Consider the following 15,312-nt stretch of genomic DNA (forward strand, 5'->3'; position numbering starts at 1 on the left):
AAGAGAGAATTGATGACAGCTAAACTAGGAACACTGAGCAAGATTTTAGAAATAGATGTGGACATTTCTTATAAAAGTTTGGGGTCTAACTAAACGTATCTCTTGCATGGTGGCTCTTGAGATTGCTTCTCAGAAACTGAAAAGTTATTTTTTGAAATCATGGTATTGTGGAACAGATACATAAAGGTTTTTTTGTTGTTGACAGTATCTTAATAACCAAGACATGCCTCAATATAGAGTAAATCTATTGCTTTGAAACTTAAAATATGTTTCTATTCTAACAAAGTACATATTGATGTTTCTAGGATACAAAATAGGTCTAGGAATTTAAAACTGTATAATGCAAATTATATACTTAGTTTACTAAACCACAGCTTTCACAATTTACTTTCTAAGGAAAAAATACGAGGATACTTTTAAATGTTAACACTGGCTAGAATTTGTACCTGGATTTTGGTAAGAAATTGCCATTATTAAAATTTCTCTGTAACTACATTTATGGAAGTATGAGAGGTATTCCAAAAACTAAGATAGAAAGGTAGTTAAGTGGTAAACTTAGAAACTGATTCCTGATATTTAACTTCTCAAATTGGAAGAGACCTTCAAATATTGAAAAGAAAATACATAATACTCCAATATTCACAAAGAAGTGATTACTGTTAAGACCCCTTCCCTCCCTCACTTCTTGTTGTACTGTGTGTGCAAAACAAAACAACAAACAGATTTTCCTATGTTGGAGGGACTAAGGCTGTAATGAGAGGTCCTATCTCCAGGGCTTTGGCACAAATCTCAGAGCGTGAGGAAGAAGTGTCCCAGAACAAAATGAGGAAGAATATCCTGCCGCATTCAAAACTACACTTTGCAACCTCACCCGGCCACTGTCCTTAAGTGGAGGGAACACTCTCTTGCTGTGAGATGTTGTAATTCCCTCAGAAAAAAATATCCCAGAGGACCTGTCTTTCTGAAACTTATAGCTGGCCCAAAGACAACTGAATTTAATGGAATCTTTGTTGCAAATTTACAAAAGAGATAAGGTAGAATAAAGTAAAGATAGATATAGAATTCAAGCTGGGGAAGGAGAAGCAGGTAATATATCTGCCCATAAAATATCGGAATCAGTCATGTTCCTCAAATACGAAAAATTAAGACACTGCCTCAATTTTTGTTTCTGCCTAACAAAACACATGATTTCTATGATTTTTCTACTGTTTTTGTCCTTCTTGGGTCTCTGCTTTCCAACCAGGAAAAAAAAAAAAAAACTACTCAGCAAAATGGTAAAATCTATATAATAAAATGTATGCTCATTAAATAAATACTCAGGAAAAAGATAATATAATTTCTATATAAAAGTGCCTATGGGGCGCCTGGGTGGCTCAGTTGGTTAAGCGACTGCCTTCGGCTCAGGTCATGATCCTGGAGTCCCTGGATCGAGTCCCGCATCGGGCTCCCTGCTCGGCAGGGAGTCTGCTTCTCCCTCTGACCCTCCTCCCTCTCATGCTCTCTGTCTCTCATTCTCTCTCTCTCAAATAAATAAATAAAATCTTTAAAAAAAAAAAAAGTGCCTAATATTTCACATTACAGGAGAAATTTAATGAAAATTTTTGACAAAGGACAAATTATATACCATAGTTAGATTTTTAAAAAGATTTTGTTTCCCTACCAAAGAATCTTTTTGGATTTCTGTTCAACTGTGTGACTATGGGATTTGATGTGATACATGTTTCTCAACGTTGACACTATTGAAACTTTGGGCTGTTTAATTTTTTGTTGTCTTAGCGTCCACTCTTTTTTGCCAAATGACTTAAAATCCCAGAAGGAGAAAAAATGGATGGAAAGGAGTACCTAAGGAGTTTATGTACGAATATGACAGGAAGGCAAGTGGGCGATCCTGTTTATGGCATCCCTGGTCTCTGCCCTTCGATGCTAGTACCACCTGCCACCCTCCACATACCCTGCTCCCCATTGTAAGGAGTGAAATGTCTCCCAACAATGTCGAATGTCCGCTGAGGGGCAAAATCACCCCTAGCTGAGAATCACTGATGCAATGCTTTGTCAAGGATAGAGAAGAAACAATTATTTATTGTGTGCCTATCATACAAAGCTGTGAATTATGAGCTCTTAAATTGTAAATGTTGTGTTTGCTTTGAAGGAAGTTATGATGCACTGGAAGTTACAAAATTTACTTGCATTACCATCTAAAGAGTAGAGGATCATAAGTACAAAGTCAAAACTACATATATAATATCATATATATGCATATATATATAATGCCACATATATACATACATATATATAGTCGTCCAAGGAATTACTGAGATGATCCCAGTTCTGCAAGTTTAAAAGTGAAAAGAACTGCAATGGAGGAATCAAGAGAGGCTTTATGGAATAGTTCAATTTCAGCTGCATCTTCAAATTGGGTTTAGAGCTAAAACATTAAGCAAAAAACATTTGGCCCATCTCTGTAAAGGCATGGGTAATGTGATTCTAGAAAGGAAGGAGGATTGTTTAAAATATGATTGGAGAGACGCCTGGGTGGCTCAGTTGGTTAAGTGTCCGACTCTTGATTTTGGCTCAGCTCACGATCTCAGGGTTGTGAGATGGAGCCTTGTATGGGGCTCTGCACTGGTGTGGAGTCTGCTTGAGATTCTCTCTCCTCCTCTCCCTCTGCTCCTCCCCCCCTCTAAAAAAAAAAATGAATAAAAATAATTGGAAAAAGGATTCTCTTTCCATTTTTTTTAAAGAATTTATGCTTAATTCATTTGGGAAATAAAAATATTTATAGTTACTAACATTCATTTATCTTTCAAATTTTATTCATACAATGCTTGAGGAGTCTGAAATAATATTTTGTAGTTTAAAATTTTAAACTGTAGAGCTTTGGGCTTAGCAGAAAGCAGGCTAACAGATCAATATGTTGGATAGTTATCAAGATAGAACATATAGTGTAAAGTCTCTGGTAGTTTGGTTTTTATTTCACATAGGTAGAACTCAAAACACACATCAATTATTTTTTTTAATATTTTTAAGTAAGCCCTACACTGATATGGGGCTGGAATTCATGACCCCCAAATCAACAGTCACATGCTCTACCAACTGAGCCATCCAAGCACCCCTACACACATCAATTCTTTTATTTTTTTTAATAGATGAATTTAGAAATAAGCATTTAAGGAAAAACAGGAAGTTTATAATACTATTATCTAGTAAATTTTGTCAAGTTTTAATAAATTTTAATAGATTTACACCTTCAATTTGTGTCTCTATCCTTTCCCGCTTTATTGAATTTTCAATGAACTTCAAAATATGCTACAAATTATTTTTAAATTTGCAGATATAGTAAAGCAGTCTTTGTTTTATCTGCAATAATTAAGTCACTCAAAAGTTTATATTTTTAAAAAAGAAAAAAAAGGCTGAGACTCTACTAATTTAAAATCTTTATCTGTTTTAAAGAACCAATAGGCAAAAGCGGAAACAGTACTACCTTTGAACTTAAATCTTATATAGTTGGATTAACATATATAAAATGATGCATTATACACAAACAATGAATCATGGAACACTACATCAAAAACTAATGATGTAATATGGTGATTAACATAACATAATAAAAAAAATTCATTGGCAAAAAAGAACTACTGTGAACATTCTTATTATCTGCTCAGTCTCTCAATTTTAATATGGCAAAAACAAGTGCAAAAAGGAGGCAAATTATGTCTGTCCTTGCTAAATGCAAAACATCTACTAAAAAGAGTTGGCAGTAAGCAATAATTTTGATCAATTTACATAATAAATTCAGGGGGAGATTGGAACATGCTGACAAGCATTATCCCGATCTTATAAAATTGGATTTATGGTTCTATGTTTATTTTTTATTTGAGACTATTTCTCCTCAAAGGCTTGAGGATAGTACAATAACCTCAGAAGGTCCAGTTCATATATATGATTTCAAGTACTAGTTACATGGAATGTTTGATAAAAATTTATTCAAAGACAGAACTAACATTTTAGAATATGCTGTAGAATGAAGGAGTGAACTGTACACATTACCATACATTTTTCAATAACTAAAGAATTTACCATTATTGCCAATGAAATTTTAAACTTCAGAATAAGTGACTGCTTATAATTGTATAACTACAATTATTAAAGTACTAATTATTTAGTCAGAAAATTTAAAATTAATTTTGCTGTTGCCTAGTTTGTTTTTAATGAATGAAACACTCTCTCCAAGATTAAGAAAGTCTTAGGTATTTGATACCAAACTCATTGAGCCTCAATTATTATTTTCTAATTATAAATGGAAATTACCAACAATTTTGCTAGACCTGTATAAAATGTTTCACATAAAATGCTGTCTTACTGTTGCATCTTTATTCAACATCAACTTCCAGATGGGAACTATTTTTCATGGTTCATAAAGCCAAATCCAGCTGCTACATTTGGACCTACATAAGGAATCCACGTTTTATTGCCTTCTCAGTGTGTATAAAACAATTGCTGTTGTTTCTTTAGCCGTGGTGCAACTCACTCTTCACAGTGCAAATGAGATATCCAAAAAGAACTTTTAACGTCTTTATAGTTGATTACTTAGCAGTGCTATGGGTAATAGGATCCTGGTTTTACAACACTTTCTAGATATCTAAGCTGGCTTAAACAAAAACAATCTTCAACGGTAACCATAGATTGAGCGAATTACCAAAAGTGTTCATACAATTTCTTATTAAAACCCACAAAGGTTATTAAATACTTCTGTAATCTTAGCTTTATTAAGAGACAGGAAGGGCACAGTTTCCTTTCCCTCCTCACTCAGCTAATCTGGTTCTTTGATGGTCATGCCTTTGGAATAACCATGGGGTTTCCACCAGAGCATAGTCTTCTTACAGCTAAATGGAATTAACCCTGTCAAGCCTCAGAAAAAAGAAAGAGAAAAGAAAGAAAGAAAGAAAGAAAGAAAGAAAGAAAGAAAGAAAGAAAGAAAGAAAGAGAGAAAGAAAGAAAGAGAAAGAAAGAAAGAAAAGAAAGAAAGGGAGAGAGAAAAGAATGCATTTCATTGTTAGAATAGAAATACATTTGGAACTTTATTGTGAGTGAGTAGCAGTTGTATTAAAATACAGTCAATTTGGGCTCAGGACATTTTTAGTAGGGCAACCAGTGACAAAGAAATATCAATATCAGAAAATGAATTACTCAGTTTGCAAATTTACCTATGCTATGCTTACTTACTATCTATCGATGTCAAACATTTGGTATCTTCTCAATTCTGTTCATTAAATACTTTTGATTCTGAATTAACATCAGAATAATCCCCGTCCTGCTGAGTGGTTGCCCCAGAGTTCTGATACAGCGCCAAAGCCTCTTACACATACTGAAACAAAGCTTACTTCAAGCCGAATTCAGCGCCTAAAGCCACCATACTGCTCCCTGACAACCTCCACTTGCACTGTCTCTGTGTTTTTGTTTCCTGCTGTTTATATTTACTTGTTCCCAAAGCCACCATAACTACAAAAACAAATACTTGTTATGCAATGCTTTGTATCGATGCAGGTAAAGTACTCTGCTCCTTTTTTTATTTGTACATAGCTTGTGCAAATAGGTTTTTAATATATTCTGAGATTAATTTGGTAATTATAAACCAGTTTAGAAACACTCGTTAAACAACGGGTCATATAGTCACCACTTCTATTCCAGAATAATTCTGTTTTGACCCTTGAGCAAAGATGAGCAAATGTGTATTCAAAAAGAAATGTATTTGAATCGTCCACTTCCTTTGCCTTGTCAGGTCCCAATTGATATTCTGTTTGGATTTTTACTGCAATCTTTTTGACCTTTGGCAAGGGATTGTGCTGACTTATCTGATTTAAATGTTTGCAACAAGCTTTTAAGTTATTTTTTTAAATTGGGCTAAATAGAATGTAGGTGATTTCAGGAAGCTATTTCTATTTTTAAGTCAATTCTATTCATTCTTCATAAAAATAGGATTATACCCATTGTGGCTGCATAAATACATAGCCTGTAGAAGTGTTTGTAGTTTCTCTAGTACAAGAATGTCACCAAAATCCTCTAATGTAATCTGACAGAGGTAACAGAGTAACTTTTTATAAAAGGAAAACAAATAAAGAAGATTAACTTAAATGTAATCATATGTAAAATTCAGAAATAGAAAAATGGACTTTAAGCTTTTTATTATTTAAGGGTAATATAAGCACAAGGGATAACTGGGTGGTGAATGTATTACATTTCATTTTAAAACTTTGTACTCAAAAGAAACTTTGGAAAGCAAAAAGAAAATAATATTCCCTCTATTAAGTTGAGATATAGATTCCTTTAGGGTTCATCTTTCTACTTATACTATAATTAGATTATTTAAAACTGGAAAACATATAATTGAATGTTAAGCAGAAAATATTATGGCACAATGTTAAATTATTTCATGTCTACAACACATATATAAGCTTTGAGAATCTATCTAGTTATCAGGATATACATGTCTTCTTTTTCCTTTTAGATATTTCTCCTTTTTTACTCCTTTGTTTAGGGAATCTCTCAAAATCCAGTATAGGTTGACATAAATTAAAAAATTCACCATGTAGCTTTCCAGAAGCGAATGTTCAGTCCCGGAGACCCAAGACAAAAAGAAACATACATAACAATTAAAACAATACTGTAATGCGCATTTTTAGCTTCTATTGAGCTAGGAAACCACAAGCTTATTTTCAGATTCTCCTCTTTTCTAATCTATCATGGACAGCTTCATTTCTAGTCTTATAACAGAGTCCGGAAACACCAGTATGAAAGGTGGAAACTATTAAGAGACAGGTGTGAATTTATAGCCCAAAAGAACGTAAAAATATCAATAGGCAAGGTACTGTATGTCATCCCATTTCCTTAGGTTTATAGCTTTAACCAACATATATGGCAACTACTTATTTTATTGAAATGACTGATGTTAGCTAATTCCAGAAAGTTTCAGCAACGAGGAGATATTTTAAGCCACAGTTTTAGTAATTCCTTCTTAAATGTTTTAAGACCAAAAGAGAACGTTTTACTAATTATCTTTTAAGTGGAAATGGCGATCAGTCAGGGCAAAAGAATGAAAAATAAGTCAGCTAATAGAATATTAAAAAGTGATCCCAGGGGCACCTGGGTGGCTCAGTTAGTTGAATGGTTGAATGTCTGACTCTTGATTTCCGCTCAGGTGGTGATCTCATGGGTCCTGATCTCAGGGTCGTGAGATTGAGCCCCGCCCCCCAACTTGGGGTCCCGTGCTCAGGGCGAGTCTGCTTGAGATTCTCACTCTCCTTCTCCCTCTGCCTCTCCCATGTCCCCATCCAGGGCGCACATGTGTGTGTGCACTCTCTCATAAATAAAATAAATCTTAAAAAAAAAAAAAAAAGGCAATCCCATACTTCCAGAGTGAGACTTAGAAAAATGACAGAAGCCCTGTTAAAGAATTGTTATTCCTCTTGAAGATATTTGCAGTTGTATTGTATTATTCACATGAAGATTTACAGCATGATGCTGTACTCATCTTTTAGTACCAAAGGGGGAAAATACTGTGAGACAGTGGTAGACCAATGGTTTTCAACTGGGGTCAATTTTGCCCCCCCCCCCCCAGAAGACATTTGGCAATGTCTGGAGACACTTTTGGTTATGACAAGGAGGGTGGGGTGAGGTGCTACGGGCATCTGGTAGAGGCTGCTAAACATCCTACAGTGTACAGGATGTTCCTCCACCATACAGAATTATCTGGCCCAAAACATCAATAGCATCAAGGTTGGAAGACTAAAACAAAACAAACAAAAACAAGACAAAACAAAAGGATTTACAATTGAGATTTTTTTCTATTGTTTCCCTCCTTCCTCTATAACAATTAATAAAACACATGATAAAACAATTGTCATCATTATCGCCTTCCTGATTTTATTGATGCCTCTAATTTTCCCTTTAAAATAATTTTCAGGGCGCCTGGGTGGCTCAGTTGGTTAAGCCACTGCCTTCGGCTCAGGTCATGATCCTGGAGTCCCTGGATCGAGTCCCGCATCGGGCTCCCTGCTCAGCAGGGAGTCTGCTTCTCCCTCTGACCCTCCCCCTCTCATGTGCTCTCTCTCTCAAATAAATAAATAAAATCTTTAAAAAAAAAAAAAAAAATAAAATAAAATAAAATAAAATAATTTTCAAAGTTCCAAACTGTTCTCGCAGATATCACTTTTGTTTGGAGTGTTGTCTTTTTCTCCTGTTACTTTAAATCTCAGATGCTATTTTTTTTCTCCAGCCTTAGGATTAGACCCTCTTGGAGGCAAAACCAGAATTTTTCTGGGCTTAGCCCATGGAATAATTTGTACTTTTAAAATGGAAAAGGAAGAAAGGGAGAAGCCAGGATCCAGTCTCTTCTCCCTAGAAGCTCTCTGGTAAAGTATCTTTACAAGGATGTCCCCAATGCAACTGAGCAAGCAAGATGAAAATGTAGAAAATTCTAAACTCGTATGAACTTTGTTTTCTCTCATTAAAAAATGAAAACAGGAAACACATTAATCTTCCAGCCCCACACTTCCCAAAATATATTCCTTAACAATAGCTCCTCAGGAGAAGAACTCAGTGGTCAGATAATACTAGCAAACATACTAGTGCCATCCTTCAAGATTCTCAGTACACATTAATATATTAAAGCTTCTGAGAAGTGGTACAATAAAATTTTTATTTTGGAGTATTAATTAATCTAGTGTCTCTCAAACCTGACTAGAGGAATATTTTCATTGTGGTTGGTTTTATTATCTACATTACACCTGTTAACATTTAGGAAACACTAATCCAGTTTTTCTAACATAGAATAAAATCATTCCCTTTCCTCTCATCTTAAAGAGCGTATAAGCTTGCATATTTACATATATCATAAAACACTATCTTTTGAAGATAATAAAGAATAACTCTGAATGTTCAAAAGCTAGCTAGCTAATGCTGCGTGCACTAAGTACTAAAGATGTTCAAGAAGTTAAAATCCATCAGGTAATACAGAACACTCTCCAATTAAAAACATTATTCCCAGCCAAAGCTAGAAAGACTTTCAAAAGCCATCTCATTTTGTGCTCACATGAGCCTGTCCAAGAACATACAAACCTCCATGATCAAAATTATTTCTTTCAGTTAATATTTCTGTCAAGGAAATGATTTTATCGCTGTATAGCATGTAAAACTTAAATATTGCATATTCATAAACAGTATGTGTTTATTCTTTTCATTTCGTTTTTAAAAATTAACCTCACTTTTCTATCATTCTTACACTCTATATTAAGTATGTCCATTTGGTCTGCTTCTGAGTGAAAATAAGGATTAGTAGAGTAATAATAACAAAAAGCATGGCCCCACCTGTTTTATATGTAGTGGTTCCCTGCCAACAATCCCGAGCAGTAAGCACAATCATTATTCCCATTAGAGAGCCAAGATTCAAGCTAATGGCATACTTTTAACTACCGTGATAGATTTAAGCGGAATAAGCATTTTGCATTTAGCAAACCCTTTACAAACATCATCTCCATTGTTTCTCATGAAAGCAATATTTGTAAGGTAGGTATTACTCCTCTAGTTTTCCATATGGAGAAATGGAGGAAAACAAGTAACTCGCCCAAGATCACAAAGCCAGAAGATGAATCCAAAACGAACATTATCCGGGCCGTTTCTGTAAGTGATGCTGCTGTGGCCTTTCGGGTCTTCTGGGAAGCTCTTCAGGCAAGCTCCCAGCGCTCCTGGGGGCCAGCTGGGAAGCACTCGCTAAGCTCTGAGCTGCTCATCCTTTGTGGGTTAGCTTGGCGAAGACATGAGAAGAGACAGTTGAGAATAACAATTATTTGGATGCCTGGAAATACTCAGCAGGTAAAACTGACCTGTACAAATAATGTATTTATTAAGTAGAATAAGGTCCTCCCGCATTTCTAGCTGCAGTTACCTTGCATAAATTAACTTTGCTTAACCTTCTTCCAGTGTTCACTGCTATTTAGCAATGTGTCATTTCTGTGCAGCTGTAATAATAATAGTAGTATCAAAAAGAATAATGAGGAAAAAGGAAGATAAGGAAATAGATATAAAAATGTTAACTATTTTCCATTGATTTTATATTAAAAGAACAATAATATTTGCCTATTTAATCTCTGGAAGATGTATTTTCAATAATTAGCTTCCTAGACCTGGTACAGGTGCAGGAAAAAGAAACAAATGGGATTTTTTTTATAGTTTTAGCATTTTGTGTAAGAAGCATTACAAAATGCTGAAGGAACTCTAACAGGAGATTTTATTTTTCTTACCTTAATCTAATTTCTCATGGAAATGTTATACTAGAAAAATATAACATATATTGGTTTACTTCTAAGCTTCCTCCTCCTGTAATATTTTGTTACCATAAACATTATATATAATTATAAAACCTAGAAAATAAGATGTTTATGCCTAAACCTGAATAAAGTAAACTGATTCAACGCACAAAATTTTCCTACCTCTATATAAACTAGTTATGAATATTTTAAATTCCAGCACCCACTTGCATTCTGAACTCAACCTGTCAATGTGCTCAGCTCCTTCCATATGTATTTATCACAACAGTTGTATAAATTATTCTTATCATTGATGAAATGAGAAAATCCCCAGTAGTCTCTCAACTATGGCTAAATTATTTTCTGAGGCTCAGGGTAACAATAACAATACTAATAGGTACCATTTAGTTAGTGTTTACTTTTTGCTAAGCACTTAGTTAATTTCGATCACTCCTCACAATTCCACTGGAAAATGTTTTATCATTATTATTATTAATATCATTATTAATATTAATGAGAAAGCTGAGGCTCCAGTCATGCAGCCATCAGAGATGGAACTAGGAAGGATAGCCGAGTATCTCAACCTCAGTGCTAAAGTTTTTAACCACTGTGTTATACTACACTCTGGAAGCACCAAGTAAGGCCTTGACCTTGGTATTTTCCTCATTTACATTTTCCTCTTTGTGCTGTCAGACCAGATCGGTTTGCCAGGGAAGTTTTAGAACTCACCAGACTTCCTGGAAGAACTTCAGACTAGGGATGCCTCGAGACCATGCCATATCAAACCTAGCTCCCCAGAGTCATTCCAGTTTAAAGCCACATCCTAGAGCTTCCCGGGAGCTGTCTTACGAGGGAAGGAAACCATTAGTCAGTCACTTGAACATCTGTAACATTGAACAGCTATTTCAAGAGCCAAAGATTTGCCCAGTACGTTTTAGGCCCTCTCTTGGGAACAGAAGGTCACCCCACTGGCTTATAAAGTTGAAAACAAGCTCTTAGTCAAGTGATGGATGTGGCATCATTGTACAAGGTGTTTCCTGAGTAATGTCATCCTGTTCTTGGATACCTTAAAACAAATTCTGGGACTCTGGCTAGCAAGCAATCTGAATATTGACTATATTCATGCTGAACAGCAAAAGTTTAAGGTGAATTGAATATATATCCTGAAGTCATAAACTGGAAACTTTCTTCAATGACCATACTTTTCAGTGAACTTAAGAAGAAAAGGAAGGCTAAAAAGAAGAATGAGAAGTGGAAGGAAGGAAGGAAGGAAGGAAGGAAGGAAGGAAGGAAGGAAGGAAGGGGCGAGGGAGGCAAGAAAGGCGGAGGGAAGAAAGGAGGGAGGGAGAAAACAGTCACTTGAAAAACTTTAAAAATTCAAGTCCCATGATCCTACTATAGAATCAGCTTGTATTTTTGCTATTTCTCACATGAGCTGGAAATTTTGTCTAGTCCTGACACATTGCTGGGGTGCATAATATGTAAATATGACCTATGAGATAAGGTGCACTATCAGATAATAGATGTGACTTGTTTTTTTTTTTTAAGATGACATTGTAGTGATTTATGTGAATCTGTTTTAACGCATTTATAGAAGCTTTGTAAATCTAATTTAGATATGTGAACTGAATTTTTACTTTTATATGATGACACTATTAAAAAAGTATATTTTTCTTATAACTAAATAAAATGTGTGTGAGGGTGTAGAGGTGTGTGTTTTCTACACACAGTTTCTATCCTTTTACATGTTGTAAAACTCTGTAAGTTTGTGTTGGCCCATATTCAACACACATGAAGGTGTATGTCTAAAATATAAGTAATTAAATGTTTGTATGCTAAATTTAAATTTTTAAATAAAATAAGAGGGGTTATTATTTAATCAAAATCAATTTTCATAATCTTATAAAGTAAAAAATGGCTCCCTTGAGTCTCCTGTTATGTAATAGGTATAAAAAATCACTTGTTTAATTAATTAATATACCATAAATTCATCTTTTCTCATATCATGTTTAACTGTCAGAAAATACCTGGTCACTAACTGAGTTGAATGTGATCTCAGATACTTAAAATTACTGCCTCTCTCTTCCCTTTCCATGAACTAAGAATCAGGATGCCTATTATGATGAAAACAGTTTTTTTGTAGATGGGGCTTTTAATTTTTATGAGAAAATATAGGTATTATGCTAAAGAATTATTAACACACAATTTTATACTTTAAATCCTCATTAATAAAAATTGAATGTTATTTTTAGAGGCTAATAATTTATTTGTTTTTAAAGCTAAATATTAAACCTCTAAGAAAACACCCTGTGTAGTAAACCTGAAGAGTGTGAGTCTGGGAGAGAAATATGAAGGGCAGACAGGGAAGCGAGTTCACAAAGGGCCTGACAGTCCAGAGTCAAGAGTGGATTTTTATTCTAAATACAGGCAGAGGCCATAGAATGGCCTTTATTTTTTTAAGTCATGTTTATTGAGATATAATTTACCTCATATGTATCTAATTTGGGGTAGAAGCTCCTCACAGACTCTCTAGTACACATGTACAATTCTCAGAGTTAAACGGAGGCACTTTATGTGGATGGATTTATTCTCTTGTTTTTTTCTAAAGGAGACTTAATGTATTCTGCGGAATTCGGTCTCCCAATTATATACATATAAACATATGTATATAATTATTATAAACAATAAATATAAGTATTATATGTAATAAATTTTATTACATTCATATATGTGATGGCTATATGAATGTAATAAAATTCACCCTTTCCATGCACATAACAGTTTGATGATTATAGACAAATATATAAAGTTGTATAACTACCACAATCAAGAAATAGATCATTTCTGTCACCCCAAAGGGTTCCCTCATGTCCTCCACCCCCTAGCAACTACTGATTGTATTTTTGTCCCCATAGTTTTTCCAGGATGTCATTTAATGGAATCATGTAGCCTTTTGTGTCTTGCTTCTTTCACTTAGCATAATGCCTTTGAGACGCATCCACGTTGTTATGTGTATCAGTTGTTCATTATTGCTGAAAGAATTCCATTGTATGAAGGCACTATTTGTTTATCCATTCACTGGTTGATGAACATTTGGGTTGTTTCCAGTTTGGGCCATTATGAATAAAACTATAGAAGCTTTTAAAGAAGGAGTGACATAATCTGACATAAACTTAAAAAAAAATCTTTCTGGCTCCTGTACAAAGAATACATTTTAGTAGGAGGCCAGGGCAGGAAAGCTAGCACAGTAGTCCAGGTGACAGAAGAAGGTACTGACTCAAGTGGAGATATAGAGAAATCAATGGAATCACAATACTTACTTTGAAAGCACAGTGTAGAGCATTTGCGGTAATGACAATTGGGAAAAATCAAAGCTGTCTCCTTAGTTTTTGTCTGGAGCAACTAGATTATTGTGCATCTCTTCATTTCCAATTACCTATCTCCATATCACTTTAACCTAACAAATCCATGGGTATCAGATAGTGAAATTAAATTTTGGACATAAAAGTTTTGAAAACAGAATTTTCTATGAAATCGACCATCTATCATCCAGTCTATAAAAAGAAATCTTTTGTGACAGCCAGGTAACTTCTAGACTCTTGTACTGAGTCCCTACACTGTCTTTCAACAAAACACAATTTAATTTCTCTTCAGAGTTACACGTGGAACACTAAGATCAGATAATTTGGGGAATTTTAAAGGCTGTCACACTCCCTTTTGGTCTCTATATTAATTTAAGAAAAATATTAGAACTGTGAGAGCCTTGTTTACAGTGGGATGCCTGAGGCAGCACGTCATCCTGAGAGAGATTATTCCCAAGGTAGTTCCAATTCCATAGAATGAACAAGTGCCGCCCTAGAAAAACTAAGAGATAAACACTTCCTTATAAAGTGCCTCCCTTTAACTCTGAGAATTGTACACTTGTACTGCACAGTCTATGAGGAGCTTCTACCCCAAATCTTCTACTTCTAATTAATAGATTTTACAGACTGGGTTATTTTTACTCTGTATTCAGTAATTACGGAGGTTGAACCGATTAAGTAGAGAAACACATTTTGGCTTTTCTAATATCTGATACACATAACCATGTAAAAGTGAGATTGTTTCCTCAAGTCACCTACATTTATATATAGACCAGCTCTTCAACTTTTTGCTGCATATAATAGAGTCTGTGTGCTTAAACTTTTAGAAAGCATTTGGGTGAGTTCTACTTTCTCTGTACCTAGAGACATATAAACATAAAATAAATTACCAGCAGTGAGGACTGACCTTTGCCTCCGTCATCCCATGGGGAGATAAAAATATCCTTTTACTTAATTTTGAACCTATTTTTATATTTCTGAAAAGACAATTCTAACGATTCATAGTTCTCCTGATTTTCAGGTTACAGATTTTTTTTGTCTGCACCTCTCTTCTGCCTTTTTCTATATTAACAAAAGAATCCATAAATTGAAAAGCACGTGATGATATTTGGTGAGCTTCATAGCTTCACAGTGCAGGAGCCTCTTTTTCAGTTACAGAGTGTATGTGTGTGAATGATGTATTAGAACATACACATTTATCAGTCAATATTATGATCCACTGTGTGAACATATATAAATGTGTGAATATCAGTGATCATTAGCATCAAATTCATAAAATATCTATTTAGCTGCTTATTTTGAAGATTACAGGCCTATATCAGATTTTTAAAAGGAATACTATTGCTAGATTTTTGCACATGTATGCAATTTTCTCAAGTTTTGCATTTCTAATCCATTTTGCCTAACTCAGAACTACAATACTGAAATAGACTAATTCTTACAATAAAAATAAAACTCCACTGAGCTTTTGGAATAAAAAAATAATAATAACCAGTATTTGCTTATTGTTTTCCTCTGTTCTTGACATTGTTTTTTTTCTTTTTTGTAATTTTATTTTATTATGTTATGTTAATCACCATACATTACATCATTAGTTTTTGATGTAGTGTTCCATGATTCACTGTTTGCATATAACACCCAGTGCTCCA

General features: G+C 34.5%; 1 pseudogene; it reads left to right on the top strand.

The window, feature by feature from the left end:
• The first annotated feature begins 9,588 nt into the window (after window positions 1–9,588).
• LOC118548041 (large ribosomal subunit protein uL11 pseudogene) overlaps window positions 9,589–15,312 on the top strand; it is a 69,904-nt pseudogene continuing 64,180 nt past the window's right edge.

Source organism: Halichoerus grypus, chromosome 1, assembly GCF_964656455.1.
Source record: "Halichoerus grypus chromosome 1, mHalGry1.hap1.1, whole genome shotgun sequence".
Classification (NCBI taxonomy): Eukaryota; Metazoa; Chordata; class Mammalia; order Carnivora; family Phocidae; genus Halichoerus; species Halichoerus grypus.